Below are 15,374 nucleotides of genomic sequence, written 5' to 3'. Positions count from 1 at the left end.
TATCTTTTATAGTCTAACAGAATGTGTTGTGTGTGTAGTATGAATACAATCCCGGACATAGTACATCCGTCATGTTGGCACTGTCATGTGACCTTCGATGTCATCATAAACATAAAAAGTTTAAAGGGACCATCAAATTAAAGCAATCAGACTCACAGCAAAATGCCCATCAGGAAAGTTAACTGAATTAGTAATGTAAAGTGGGCGGGGTTAACAGGCTGAGGTAAATTCGTTGTCGTTAGCTTGGCCGGTTAAGGCATGATGGAGATCACAAAAAAGATTTCAAACGCTGTGACAACTGTTTTCTTGTTTAAACCTTCAACAAGTTAACAATTTATTCGGTTATTGTTAAACGAGTCCTGTTTAACCAAGGTTTAATACTTAAGAAGCACTTCGACGCTGTCTTCCACCATTTTTTTTTTTTTTTTTTTGAGCTCATCCGTACTAGTCCCGTTGCATTATGGGATTTTTGACTCGTGCAGTGTCCATCGGATGCACACTGCAAAATCTCACTGGAAGCAGTACGCTATCCGGGTATTTCTCGCTTACTGTTTCTGGCCTACTGACAATTCGGACATACTACCCATCTGATTTTCACCTACTGTGCCAGTGTTTTATTATACAGTACTATGGGTAGCGGGTAATATGTTACAGTATTATAGGTAACTAGTTTCATTATTCTACCATGAATTAACTGGTTTAAAGGCTAAATTTAGGAAGTACTATAAAAAATAATGTTGGTCAAGGTGTAGGTCCATATCAACTTTAGTATGTTAAAGACATACTAAAGGCTATTTTTTCATTCATTAATTTATTCATCTTCACTAACTGTTTTATCTTGGTCAGGGTCATAGTGGATATTAAGCCTATCTTAGGGACATCGGGTTTGACACCAGTATATCAGGGCACCATGAACACACAGGCAACTGGCATAAAGTTGGTTTGGTGTATATGTGACTGTAAGTCATTCCCTTCAAATGCTATTGAGCTTTAAATTATGGTACATTTTGTGTATGACCCCATGCAGTAGTGAAATACATGGCAATATTTACATATGTTTTAATAGTTTTTTTTAATCAAAATCAGAAATCTAAAAGGTGTGCATCATACCTGACATTTAGATGAACACTTTACAGTTGGGATCATGACTATATCATTCCCTTCAAATCCTATTGAGCTTTAAATTATGGTATATTTTGTGTATGGGCCTATTCAGTAATGAAATACATGCCAAATTTAAATGTGATTTAATAGTTTATTTTAACAAATATCAAAAATCTAAAAGGTGTACGTTGTAGCTGACACCCAGATGAATACTTTACAGTTGGATATATGACTGTAAGTCATTCCCTTCAAATGCTATTGAGGTTAGAATCATGTATAACAATGCCGTATGTAACTTTAGAGACGGTCCCTTAATTTCCGCATATCTGCGAATATCGAACGTCCAACGTCAAAACAACTTTATGCCAGTCTACAGGCAAACAATTCTTATGCTAAACTTGAGATTTCAACTGGTCAATGTCAAATTCCTTCTCCATTTACGGAGTGACGTCAAATCAACATGGCCGCTCACACTGTGAACAATGGGTATGTCTCAGTCAGCTCCCTAGTTCAGTAGTCAGGCCACTGATCAGGGAGTCAACTATTTTAAGGGCTCTCTCAATCGCAAAAATCCTTCTAGTGCACTGGAATATGTGCCATAAAAATCCCACAATGCACCGCAAAAACCAGGTAGTATCAATGCTCACAATGTTGCATACTGCAAAATCTCGCCGGAAGCAGTATGTCATCCGCGTATTTCTCGCCTACTGTTTCTCGCATACTTAGAATTCGGACATACTACCCCTCTGGCGTACTGCTTTTCGCTTACTATATAGTAGGTAAGTATGTGGTTTCGGACGCAGCCGTGGTGATTTAAAGTGTACCTATTATGGTTTTTCAAATATTACCTTTCATGTAGTGTGGTATATAGCTGTTTGTGAATGTAAAAAGTCTGCAAAAAAAAATCAAAGCGCACTACAAACTGAGTTATTGACTCCCAAAAGAAGGAACTGATTCTGAACAGCTGATTCGAGTCATTATAATAATTCCATACTTACTTCCTTTACAAACCTACATACTTATAACAAAAAGCCCTGCCTCTGGTCTTCATTGGCTGCTCGCTGACAGCGGTAGACCACTCACAACAGACTGGGACATCTGACCAATCAAAGAAGAGTGTGCTCTATGAAAGGAGGAGTTTAGAATGAATCCTTTAGAATGGATTATTTAATGAGTCGTTTTTGACACTGGGAAAAAAAAGGTGATGTTGCAGTTTAAATTATGAGCACATTAAAGTGTTTTTTGACCTTGGATGCATATAAATCTATTGTATGAGACCTCTAAAACTAAATTAAGTGCATTGCTATTGTCAGCTATTGTTGCTGTACTGCAATTTCAGTCCAAAATGTTGCATGAATGTTTGAAGTTCACTATAGTGCCAATAGCCATGCCGGCCTGTAATTGTAATCATAGCTTTTTAGGAGCGTTACATGCTCTGACAGAGCAAACAAAAGACACTTTCATGGAGGCATCCATGTTTTTTGTTTCACTTTGCACAAAATGGTATTATTAAAACTTGCAAATTACTACTTACAAGGCACCACGAACACAGCAACAGTGTAACCAATCCACTTATTTGCATGTTTTTGGGAGTTAGAAGGAAACCTGAGAACCCAGAGGAAACCCACACGGACACAGGCAGAACATTGACAGAAACTCCACATAGACAGTAACCCGAGCTCAGGATCAAACCCGGGACTATGGAGTGGACAGTATTGCTGCCTCCACAATGGGCCACTATACCTCCCATAATAGGTATTAATATAATAAAATGTAACTAAACATACAGCATCCCCCTCCTTACACTTTGTATTATTTTTCTGATCCATTTTTATTTCATGTAGTCATATTTACATGTCCACATGATGGCGCTGTTGGCCTTATTTTTGATACTGAGACCTCAACAAGGATACTAAAGCCAACTTCTTACCTACTAGCCTTAACAAACTAACACTCATGCGAGTGTGTTTAGGATTGTAGTTTTAACACTACAGTAATATACCGTTGTATTTATTATTAGTTTTCTGGACATGAGTCTTTGCATTTATTATTACATCCTGCAAATAAATACTGTCAAAACCTGCGAATGTGGTCCCTTACTTTCAGGCTGTTGAGTCGGGCTGATTGTGTGGCATGTCCCCTCCCTGCACAAACAGGCACACATCTGGGCAGATGGGTGGCCACACATATGGCTGCATGTATTTGTTGACCAAATACATGCCAGAAAGTCATTATTATTGTCTTCCAAGAACACAAATGTTCTGGACAAGGGACATGTTTTACTGTTCCTCTGCCATTTCACACCCCTCAACTGAACCACCTTTTGTACTGATTTGCCTTAAGTGCATGCATGCAAACACGCACGCTTAAGTATCCAAGTTTGTTACGGATTTTTGTGGGTTGCAGGCAAAGAAACAAACGGATGTGTGTGGTTAGACTGTTTACATGATGTAAAGGCTTGGGGTGGGCTGAAGAAGCTGTGTGTCCAGCCTGCAACTTCTCTCCACATGTAGAATCAGACCACCAGAGTATTTATACCCATCCATCATCAGCACAACAACAGAGGGGCAACTTTCAGTGGTTATGGGGTAAACAATGGCATGAACGTAATCAACAGCAGTCACACTTGAATATCTCATAATCCCACTAAACAAGAAAATCTGTGTGGATTGATTTATGGCACACATCTAAAGCTTTAGTTCAAATGTAAAACCTGTGACAAATACTTTGTGTTGCGATTCCATGAGTTCCTGTATGATAATGTGAATTCATGGGAATTTAATGTAAGGCATGTTTAGTGTCTGTTTATGTTTAACTTCTCAGAGTTCTCTTAACCAGATCTGTGTGTGTAGTCTATATACAGAGGTGCTTGAAAGTTTGTGAACATTTTGAATTTTCTATATTTCTGCATAAATATGACTTAAAACATCATCAGGTTTTCACACAAGTCCTAAAAGTAGACAAAGAAAACCCAATTAAACAAACGAGACAAAAATGTTATACTTGGTCTTTTATTTATTGAGGAAAATGATCCAATGTTACAAAAGTATGTGAACCTTTGCTTTCAGTATCTGGTGTGACCCCGTTGTGCAGCAATAACTGCAACTAAACATTTCCATTCCTCAGTACAGAGCAGCTTAAACTCTGGGATGTTGGTGGATTTCCTCAATGAACCGCTTGCTTCAGGTCCTTCCACGAAATTTCTGTTGGATTAAGGTCAGGACTTTGAATTGGCCATTCCAAAACATTTTATTTTTCTTTAACCATTCTTTGGTAGAACGACGTATGTGCTTAGGGTCATTGTCTTGCTGCATGACCCACTTTCTCTTGAGATTCAGTTCATGAACAGATGTCCTGATATTTTCCTTTAGAATTTGCTGGTATAATTCAGAATTCATTGTTCCATCAATGATGGCAAGCCATCCTGGCCCAGATGCAGAAAAACAGGCCAAAACCATGATACTACCACCACCATGTGTCACAGATGGGATATGGTTCTTATGCTGGAAGGCAGTGTTTTCCTTTTTCCAAACATATCACTTCTCATTTAAACCAAAAATTCTATTTTGGTCTCCTCCATCCACAAAATATTTTTCCAATAGCCTTTTGGCTTGTCCATGTGATCTGTGGCCAACTGCAGAGGGGCAGAAATGTTAGTTTAGGAGAGCAGTGGCTTTCTCCTTGCAACCCTGACATGCACACCACTGTTGATCAGTGTTCTCCTGATGGTGGACTAATGAACATTAACATTAGCCAATGTGAGAGAGGCCTTTAGTTGCTTAGAAGTTACCCTGGGTTCCTTTGTGACCTTATGGACTATTACACATCTTGCTCTTGGAGTGATCTTTGTTGGTTGGTCTTGAATTTCCTCCATTTGTACACAATCTGTTTGACTGTGGATTGGTGGAGTCCAAACTATTTAGAGATGGTTTTGTAACCTTTTCCAGTCTGATGAGCATCAACAACTATTTATCTGACCTCATCAGAAATCTCCTTTGTTCGTGCCATGATATACTTTCACAAACGTGTTGTGAGGATCAGATTCTGATAGATCCCTGTTCTTTAAATAAAATAAGGTGCTCACTCACACCTTACTGTCATCCCATTGATTGAAAACACCAGACTCTAATTTCACCTTCAAATTAACAGCTATTCCTAGAGATTCACATACTTTTGCCATTCACAGATATGTAATATTAGATCATTTTTCTCTGTAAATAAATGACTAAGTATAATATGCTTGTCTCATTTGTTTAATTGGGCTCTCTTTGTCTACATTGAGGACTTTTGTGAAAATCTGATGATGTTTTAGGTCATATTTATGCAGATACAGTGCATCCAGAAAGTATTCACAGCGCTTCACTTTTTCCACATTTTGTTATGTTACAGCCTTATTCCAAAATGGATTAAATTCATTATTTAATACTTATGTACATGTGCTTTTTTGTTTTTTATTTTTAATAAATTTGCAAAGATTTCAAACAAACTTCTTTCACATTGTCAGTATGGGGTATTGTTTGTAGAATTTTGAGGAAAATAATTTTGGAATAAGGCTGTAACATAACAAAATGTGGAAAAAGTGAAGCGCTGTGAATACTTTCCGGATGCACTGTATATATAGAAAATTCTAAAGGCTTCACAAACTTTCAAGCAGCACTGTATTTGTTGGATTACATGTGCATGTGTGTGTCTGCACATGTGTGGGTGCTTGGATGTGTGTGACGGAACATCTGATCTCTTGCTCGCTGCACACCACACTTATTTGGAGGTGGTCTGACCACGGTCAGAGGCCAGGAGCAGATTTAATATTTCATAGGAACGCAGCACACTCTGGATGCCATCATTGACTCCACATGGCAGGCCAGAAAGCACCTCTGTGAACACTTGGCTGAATTATGCTGCCTGCCAGTCCCCAAACCCCCCCCCCCCCCCCCCATCCAGCCCTCTCCCACCCAACCCCCCCAACAGGCTCCTCACTCACTGGGCCTCACGATTACAAGCTAGACACGCAAGTACAGATGTCGGCAGATGTTGGCAGATGTCTTTAACTCTTTGGATTCTGGATATCTTTAACTTTTCCTTTTTGATGATAGCTTTGTGTTGACTGTTGTTAGGAGCAGGCTAAACACAGAGGGCAAATATTTGTGCAAAGTACATTTTCATAGTAGATGACTTTAGTAGATGACTTGTATCTGTGAAAAAAAAATCTATTTTAGCCTACTTAATAAACCCTTTTTGGCAATTATGTTTTAATGACTTTCTCATCCTGTTTTTTAAACAGTGTATCAGGCTGCACTTTTTTTAGGAGTGCCATCGTTGCTCATAAATGCAAAATGTCCATAAGATCTCCAATGAGACCTTGTTGCTTTTATCAACCAGTATAAACAGTTGTGTATGCCACATTTCAGTGCTGCAGATTCACTAAGGGCATCTGTGTAATTCAAGTAGTGCTTTTGTGACACCTTTATAGTCCAGTGTCTCCTGGTGAAAGCTAGTGTTTTAAAACATTAAGTGTGACTCAGACATAAAAAAAGAAGAGTGGAAAAATGAAGAGCAGGATTGAGGAAGGGAGAGGTCAGAAACTCTTTGAGGAGTTCCAGCCTGTGTACAGCTCTAAGCATTCCACTATCAATGCACTCTCCACTTCTGAAGAACATTATAAACAGGAAGCGTAGGCCAAATACATTTAGAACATGCTTGAGAAATTGGACGTTGCAAAGCTTAGACTAAGCACACTATTATTCACCAAGATCAGACCCAATTTCACATTGGAGACCTTTGAAATTGTTTAGAAATTATTCAGGATATTAAACAGATGGTACAAATGCATGTTTAGTCATTCATGTTCAATAACAATCCTCTGACTTGGCTGTCACACTCCAGAGGGCTGACCTCAGCAACTCACTGCAATACTGCTATTGGTGCTATATGTAAAACTTTTCTCACACACACTCATTCAAACCACTACGTGAAGTTATTCAGGTGTATACACATTATTTCTGTAGTAACATGTTTTAATTGCCTTCTCAACAACAATAAAAACTAGCAATGTGTATACATTAAACTAACACAGGCGGCAGATTGGGCAACAAATATGAAGTATACTGTACAACATTGTTCAACTCTGACGTACATTGGGTTTTACTAATTTTAGGCATTTTTCAGGCCTAGAAAAAAAGGCCTTACTCCAACCAAGACAAAACTGCTCAGCTCTGCCTCTATTTCCTAAAATTCAATACGTATGGCTTAGAAAGTCTGTCAAACAAATGAAACAAAAAAGTCGCCCAAGTGATAGTATTTTACTTTCATGCAGGTGGGAGCAAACAGTCAGACATGAAGTTTGTGGGACAAATCAAAACCAATGCATTTAGAGCAATTGCATTCATTCACCCTTAGTAACTGCCTGGTCAAAGTCTTGTTGGTTTAATGTTTAGACTACTAGTTCATGGTTCATCTTGGTATAAATTTAGACTACTAGTTTGTTTATATTTTGGGAAACGGAACCAGCTAGATTTGTACAAACAAAAATAATACTAATAATACTGTCATAGGCCATGCCAATCCAAATACAGATACAGATAGTATTGTATTTCATCCATACTCTACAACAACAGATTATATATATGCCTAAGGTAGCATGACGATAAAACTTTGTTTTGAAGTGTTTAGTAAACACAGTAATTAATGAAGCATGACTGCTTGAGGATGAACAGATTGATAGAGAAATTAGTCCAGATCCTTTACATTTATATATGCAGTAATTAGGCTAAGTTACTTTATTTTTTTTGGAGTAAACTCTCTTTCAGTGGAAATGACTAAAATAAATTCTGCATTCCATTATTTTTCTTTTCTTCCCAATTTGGAAGGATGATTGAAAGTATCATTTGTGTCATGCAGTGTTTTAATTTCTCACCACAATTCCACCAATCTTTCAAAGAACCAAAGAAATGAACAGAAGAAATCATGAACATGAACAAAGAAATCTTGGTGGAAATATTGCGGTGTCAAGAAGGCTCGTATGTCATAGAAGTGTATCATATCAACAAAATGGTCTTGTGCAGCCCAGGTCATGACCTTCTATGGTCCAGAAATGATCCGCTGCATCTGACTTACTAAGTGGGATATGACATGACATTCTAATTCCTTTTTCACGGGAGAGAGCTCTAAGCAAACACCAGACTTGTTTCTGTAGGATGGAGGAGTGTTTTCTTGTGTCACACTTGTTGAGTGAACACTGAACTCCCCTTCCTCATCTCACTGATAGTGTAAGGCTCCAGCGCTGAGATGGTTAAGGTCGGTCTAAAGCCCCCTCCTGCTTTTTCTGGGGCCAGGCCTCTCTGCTGCGTGCTGAGAGCTTGTGCAAGTTCCCTCTCGGCATACACACTCTGCTGAGGCATTGCAGCCAAAACAAGCAGGTGTTTGCTGAACCCATGGCTCTGGTCTCTACTCTTGCCAGGGAGTCCTCAGCATTCATGTGATTTTATAATTAGCGAAATCATCGCTGTTCTGGCATGGCTGCATTTCTCCCTTTCTTTCTCTTGGGCTCTTCTTTTCTCCACCCCGTGTTTCCTCCCTCCCTCTCTTTCTGCCACATGTGGGTCAGTGAGCATGCCCTCTTCAGTGTGGCATGAGGCCCATGGGAAGTTGGTGTCTTGTTCAATACCTGGCACTCAGATTGATTGACTCACACTGAATGACCTTTCTATGCTCAGAAAATCAGGTCAAAACAGACTTAAACTCACCATGTTACAGGTCAGGTCATGCTTTTTAGTTTAGCTTATGAAGAAAAGATTTTCTCCAAGAATTGTCAAGCTGCATTTATTTTAAACACTTGCATCATCTGGGTTGAGGTATATGCATTAGGTAATAGCTCAGGTATCATTCTTTTTTTAAAAAAATTATAATAAATTATGAGACCTTTTTCCACTAGAGGGCAACACGTTCAAAGGAGTTGGTGTCTTACCTATGTCACAGTATACTAATTTAATCTGATCTTGTTCATCCAGTGGTAGAAGTCAAACCTATGTCCATACTGCAAGAGAGAGCGATGTACAGATGTTAAAGAACAAATGCCAAAAAATCTAAGGGCCGTCTTCTTATACACACAAGAACATGCATACACATACGTACGTGGACACACACGTACATGGAGACATGTTTGTTCATGCAGTGGGACACTGTGTTTTCAGAGGAACAGCATGAGAGATGAAGGAGAGAAAAAAAAACGAGGGGCGACTGAGGCTTGGATGTGGGGTCTGCAGGTCTGGTGACCACATGTCCCATTTTGTTCCATGCATGGTTATTGATGGGTTGGGTTTCATGCTAAACAACCACGTAGGGGTTGAAAATAAACCCTAAGAAAACCCAGAGGAGAGGGTGGCGGTCAGGACAGGAGCAAGACTGAAGAGAACCCATGTATCCATTAATAATTCATCTGTTATCACACCCATTATACACATAAACACACATGAACACAGACATAAACACACTTCTGTAATAACATGAAAACATTACATCTCTATTTAGGAGAGTTTTGCAAACAAAAAGTGAATTACTGCATGAGCAATCAGAACAGCGTTTCTTCCTGATTGTTTTTTAGCTATTAAATGGGTTTTTGTGGCGTTTCCCCTTAGTGTGAATCTGCTGTTCATTTGCACAGTCATCTGTCTTCACTGTTAATCTTATTTTCCAACTTTAAGCTGTTAAAGGGTGACAAGGAAATGAAATAATTATGTCATGCTGAAGAAGGATACAGTTACATGCACAGGAAATGTTAAATTACATTTTCATCAGCCAGTAAAGCATGTAAAGAGGCAGTTAATTGCCTTTCTAACATTGTTCCTTGCTTAAAAGAAGAAATAACCCCCCCCCCCAAAAAAAGGCTAATCTTTTAACTATAGAGGAGCAGAAAACCACATCAAACACCACACACACACATGAATCTGTCAGCAATGAAGACCTATCAGTACAGTAGTAACTACCAGCCTGAGGGAGGTTTGTCAATTGACTCATAAATGACTTTACCTACTCGGAAATAGCACTACATGAAACCGCACGGAATACCACACCTTATGGACTTTACACAATACAGAGCACAGAGCCTTGGAACCCACACTCCTGTGGAGTGCAGACAAGGAGAATGTTTTTAAAATATGCATGCATAAAGGTAAGACTCACTATCAGCTACCCACCAGAGCATTATCATGCCTGCATAATCAGAACATAACGAAATAGCCGTGAGACTTGTGTAAATTAATGTATATGTGCTTAGCCGATGGAGGTGAGCGTGTATGTAAAGTCCTGGCCCATTGTGGAGGTAATGAACCTGTCTGTCTCATGTCAGGCAGCTGTCAGAGTCACATCTAGCCCCATCAATATTATCCATATGCCTGCACTGAACACACGTTTAGATTGCTGACGGGAATGTCAGGAGTCAAGTAGAACCTCTTAAAATGTGGCCTAAAGGTCAAAGGTCACTGACTAATGAGTAAAAGCTTTTTTTTTTCGGGGGGGGGGGGGGGGTAATTGTGGGGGTAGGTAATGGCCCTCTGTGTGGCGTGTAGGGGATGAGAGGGGGGCAGTCAGGTCAGAAAGAATGTGCAAAAGGACCACCGCTGGTAAGGGGGTGATGAGGTGGACAGGAAGCAGTGAGAGGAGTGAAAGAGGCAGAAAGGCTTCCTCTGGTGAGGAAGGAGGAACAAAGCAGGTGATACAGTCCTAATGCATAAAAGAGATTAAACCAAGAAATACCTTGCAAATACAACTGCTCACCAAAAAACAAAGTGACAACTACGCATGGTCAGGAATGAAAGGTGTTGATTAATAGTTGGAACAAGTTTTAATGATTCTCTATATAGGCAAAACGGGTATTACACATAATGATTCAAATTTTCCAGTCATTTAGAAAAATGAGAATGACAAAAATCATTCTTATTAGAACTTATAAGAACTAGAAATAATATTTTGACCAAACGTGAGGTTTCACACACATAAAATCTTATCATTCATCACCCTGAGAAAAAAACCCCTAAGCGTTCAGCATAAAAGAGACAGATGGTTGTTGACCTTCACAAGTCAACACATGGTTACAAAAATACATGACATAACATACTATTACCAGGGTCAAAATGAAAAAATGATAAAAGTGTGAAATAAAAAGTTGCAGGGAATAGAGTCATGATCATATGGAGCACATGCACACACAGGAATTTGTGTGAGGCTAAGAAAGCTCAGAATATCCACAGTTTCAAAACTACACAATTTAGTTGATTCTTGGGGTTCTCAAGTTTCAGACTCAGGCATCACACACCACCTCAATAACAACAAGCTGTTTGAAACAGTTGCATGAAAGATCTTCCTTCCAAAAAAAAATGCAGCATCTGATACTTACCAAGCGTTACTAGAACTACAATTGGAGTCAGGTGGTGTGGTTAGAAATCAAACTTTTGGTTCATGAGTACTATTTGCATATTTGGAGAAAAATATCTGCATGGAAGGAATATCCCCCAAAACCCACTGTAATCTGTGCTGGTGGATCATTGATATTTTGGGGCTGTGGCACAGCTCTTGTGAATATTGACAGCATTATAAATTCTGCTATCAGAATATGGCTGCCTCTGCCAGAACGTTAAGGCTGGAATGGAGAGGGATTTATTTTCCTCAAGATAATGACACCAAATATACATCCAGAATGAATCAAGTAGAAATACAAAATCAAGGTATTGCAAAGGCCAGTTTGAATTTGAAGCGCCTTGAAAACCTGTGGTCTCAATTAAAAGATCACTCTAAAAACCTAAAACATAAAGCAGCACATGTTCTAAAATGTTCTACATGTAGGGGTGGTCCAAGATCCATCTAGAAGTGTACTCTAGCCTTATTATACATTGCAGTGCTATTATTCTCTCAATGGAGGCTTCACCAAGTATTAATTGCGGGGGTGGCAATATTTTTAAAGCCAGGGTTTTGTAGTAAGAAAAAGGGTTAAAAGGAAACGATACTGTTAGACTGTTAGATTTTTACAGCTTAAAATAGAAGTCAGTGCCTGTGTCATGTCAATTTTAGTTACTAATCTGTATCCAGAACTCTTTTTGATAATGTTTCTATGCCCATATGACATCTCATAATGGTACTCTTACATGTAGGTGGAGTTCTCTGGAGGTTGTGGGGCAGTGAAATCGTTCCCATCTGAAGCTAGTGTCAGCTGTAAATTCTAAGTGTGTTCAGCTGCAAATCACTTTCATGTCGACAAGAATAGCAAGTTGCAGTCAGGGAAGGAGTTGAAAAGACAGCCAGACAGTATGGGGTTCGAATTGTTTCATAATTCGAAATAATTAGATTACAATCTACAAATAAATGTAGTGAGAAATGACACAAATTCACAAATGCACTGAATGAGATCCACAAATTTATATGTTAGTAGTTTCACAAAAATAAATTAAATTGACAAATAAATAAAATGAGATATGCAAATAAAATGAGATATGCAAATTATATATATATATATATATATATATATATATATATATATATATATATATATATATATATATATATATATATATATATATATATATATATATATGTATGTATATATATATAAAATATGTTTTTATGTCACAAACACAACTCTGCCCTGCATTCATTTATGGATCATGTCCTGTGCATTTGTGGATTTTGAAACATTTCTAGCATCAAGAGTGCATACAAATCCACAAATAGTTGGACTCCGCCCACCGTCTACTCAAGCCAATCGGATAACCGCCACATTGCACGGACCAATCATAGCAGGTTCTCGCTCCAACCAATCACTTTTTGTTTTACAATCAGGACAGGAATAGAGTCATATTGCACCGAACTCACAGAACATGAGGATCGTAATCTGTTTATTTGGAATTATGAAACAATTTTAACCCCATAGAACAGTTTCTTCATGTAGTGTGCTGCCACTGACAACAAGCAAAAGCTTTTGCAGATATTGAGCAAAGAACTAATAAACATAAACTAATAAAAAACAACATTTTTGTTTCTATATTTATGGGTATATATTGATTTGGAATTCAGAAGTGAAAAGTAATTAAATGTAATCACTTTCTTTTAATAGGGTAAATAGGGTAAAAGTCAGTATAGAGGTGCATGAACTGGAATATTAATATTAAAGACAAACACTTCCTGCTGTCAGTTCAATACAGTGTGTATATAAATGGGTTCCATTTTAATAATAATAATAATAATAATAATAATAATAATAATAATAATAATAAGTAATTTTATATATAGCGCCCTTCTCAGACCCAAGGCCGATATTTATTTTAGACATGCCATATTACTATGATGACATGAAATTAGATTTACCCTACTGAACACTTAACATATAGAATACAAGCTATAAGTATTTATTAGACATCTCAGCATATTGTCCAATGAGGACTAAGCTCTATGTCATTGCTGACAGTCATCAAGCTGACTGTGAGCTCATGCTGATGTTTTTGGAGGTTCTGTTATATTTGATAGGAATGTTATCAGACAGTACTACTGAAGACTGCTGTTCAGTGCAGTTCTGTAGAAAAGCAGAGGTATCATTTTAGATAACGATGTAACAAATTGTAGCATACTATTCGATACAGTATGGTAAGATGCAATTTTTTTAGGATTCCACTAATTTTAGCCCCACCCATATGTCCCTGTTCAGTACTCTTGGTACCGGGGTAACAAGGGCCATCAGTTCAGTACTTAGTTATGGTACAGGCCACCTGACAATGGAAACAATACATGGAATCATGAATTTGTAAATATACTGCACTCTCTGGTGGAAAAATCCTATTAACAATGTAACATACATTATTGCCATATTCCATAAAACTCTGTCTTATATCCAACTCAGCAGCTATGTGTGGTGACAATGGCTAATTGGTGTACCAGACTTTAAAGTCTGATTTTGCACAGAAACTCCAGTCTGTTGCAATCTTGTGAATTCTTTTTATTCATTCTTTTTCCATCTCTCATTCCATCTACTGGTCTGTCTTTTCATTCTCTCTTTCTCTCTCCCCCCTTCTCTCTTTTTTTCACTCCTTCCCTCCTTGCCACACTCTTTGACCCTGACATGGTGAAATTGATTCGCAAGAAGCTTCCAGCATCCCTTTTCTCTGTCTTGGTGAGACTGAGGCAGTATATTACAGTGGCTCGGGAGAGGGAAAAGAAAGCGGCTCTTGTGTTGGGGAGTTAACCTTTAGCACTGTGCTGCTGCAGAGCTCTCTGAGACTCGCTTTGTTCCCTTGGTGTCTGGTCCCGGCCTGCCAGAAGTGTCTAGGCCTGTCTGAAGCCATGATGCCTATCCCTTCCACTTCCAAATGAATTGCAGGTTTTCCTTAATGTCTGCATGAACATGTGGCAAATAGAAATGTATAAAGGAAACAGGGCACCTTTTAGTTATATGTAGCTTAGACAAGTTTGGTAAGCTTACTAGTCCAATCTTAAGAGTTCTTCTGCATAGGAAGTGCTTTGGTGAGGCTATATTCAGGGCCAGGGCCAGTGTACTGCTACAGAGAGCTGAGTATACCCTTTTCATGCGGCAGCTAATTGGCAGTGCAAGGGCATAAAGTTACAACAACAGGAAGCAGTTCTCTTTGCAGTCGCAATATCACACCTGACCCTCAAACCCGTGTTTCCTCGAGTAGAGGCCAGTCTCCAGCAGGGTGCAGAAAAACACTGACACTCAACCCGCTAGTGTAAAAATCACTTTTTCTAAAGCCTACAAGACATACAACAGATACCTTTCTTTTTACATTTCTTGTGGACTTTTTTTTTTCCTTCATGCTAATCTGAGATGCAGGAAGAAAAAGCGTCATATAGATTTTTAAAATAAACACAGTGCCTGTGTAGAACATCAAGGGATCTTCTTGCTTTTCTTTTGCTTTACTGACACAATGAACCAGCGGAAGGAACCGGACAACTCCAAAGAAAAATACCTGCATAAGCTCTCATGTAAGCTGGCCGTTTCAATAGAGGTGGTCTTTGTGTGGGAACACACACATATGTGTTTGTGTGTCATGCCTGTGTGTGGGAGGTTTCAGTTATTTCAGATGTTAACAGTTCTCATCAGCTCTATTATGCTCTGGATGCTGTTACATTTTTTTTTTCTGTCCATGATGGTTTAAATTTTAGCCCAAGGCTTCCTTACTCTCAAAGGGGACTCTTAAACCACAATCCCATAAAATGTGATCAAAGATGAGAATTGTTAGTGTTGTGTTTCAATCTGTTGTTTCCCCTTGTCA

Source organism: Ictalurus furcatus, chromosome 9, assembly GCF_023375685.1.
Source record: "Ictalurus furcatus strain D&B chromosome 9, Billie_1.0, whole genome shotgun sequence".
Lineage (NCBI taxonomy): Eukaryota > Metazoa > Chordata > Actinopteri > Siluriformes > Ictaluridae > Ictalurus > Ictalurus furcatus.
Note: the sequence above shows the minus strand (reverse complement) of the source record.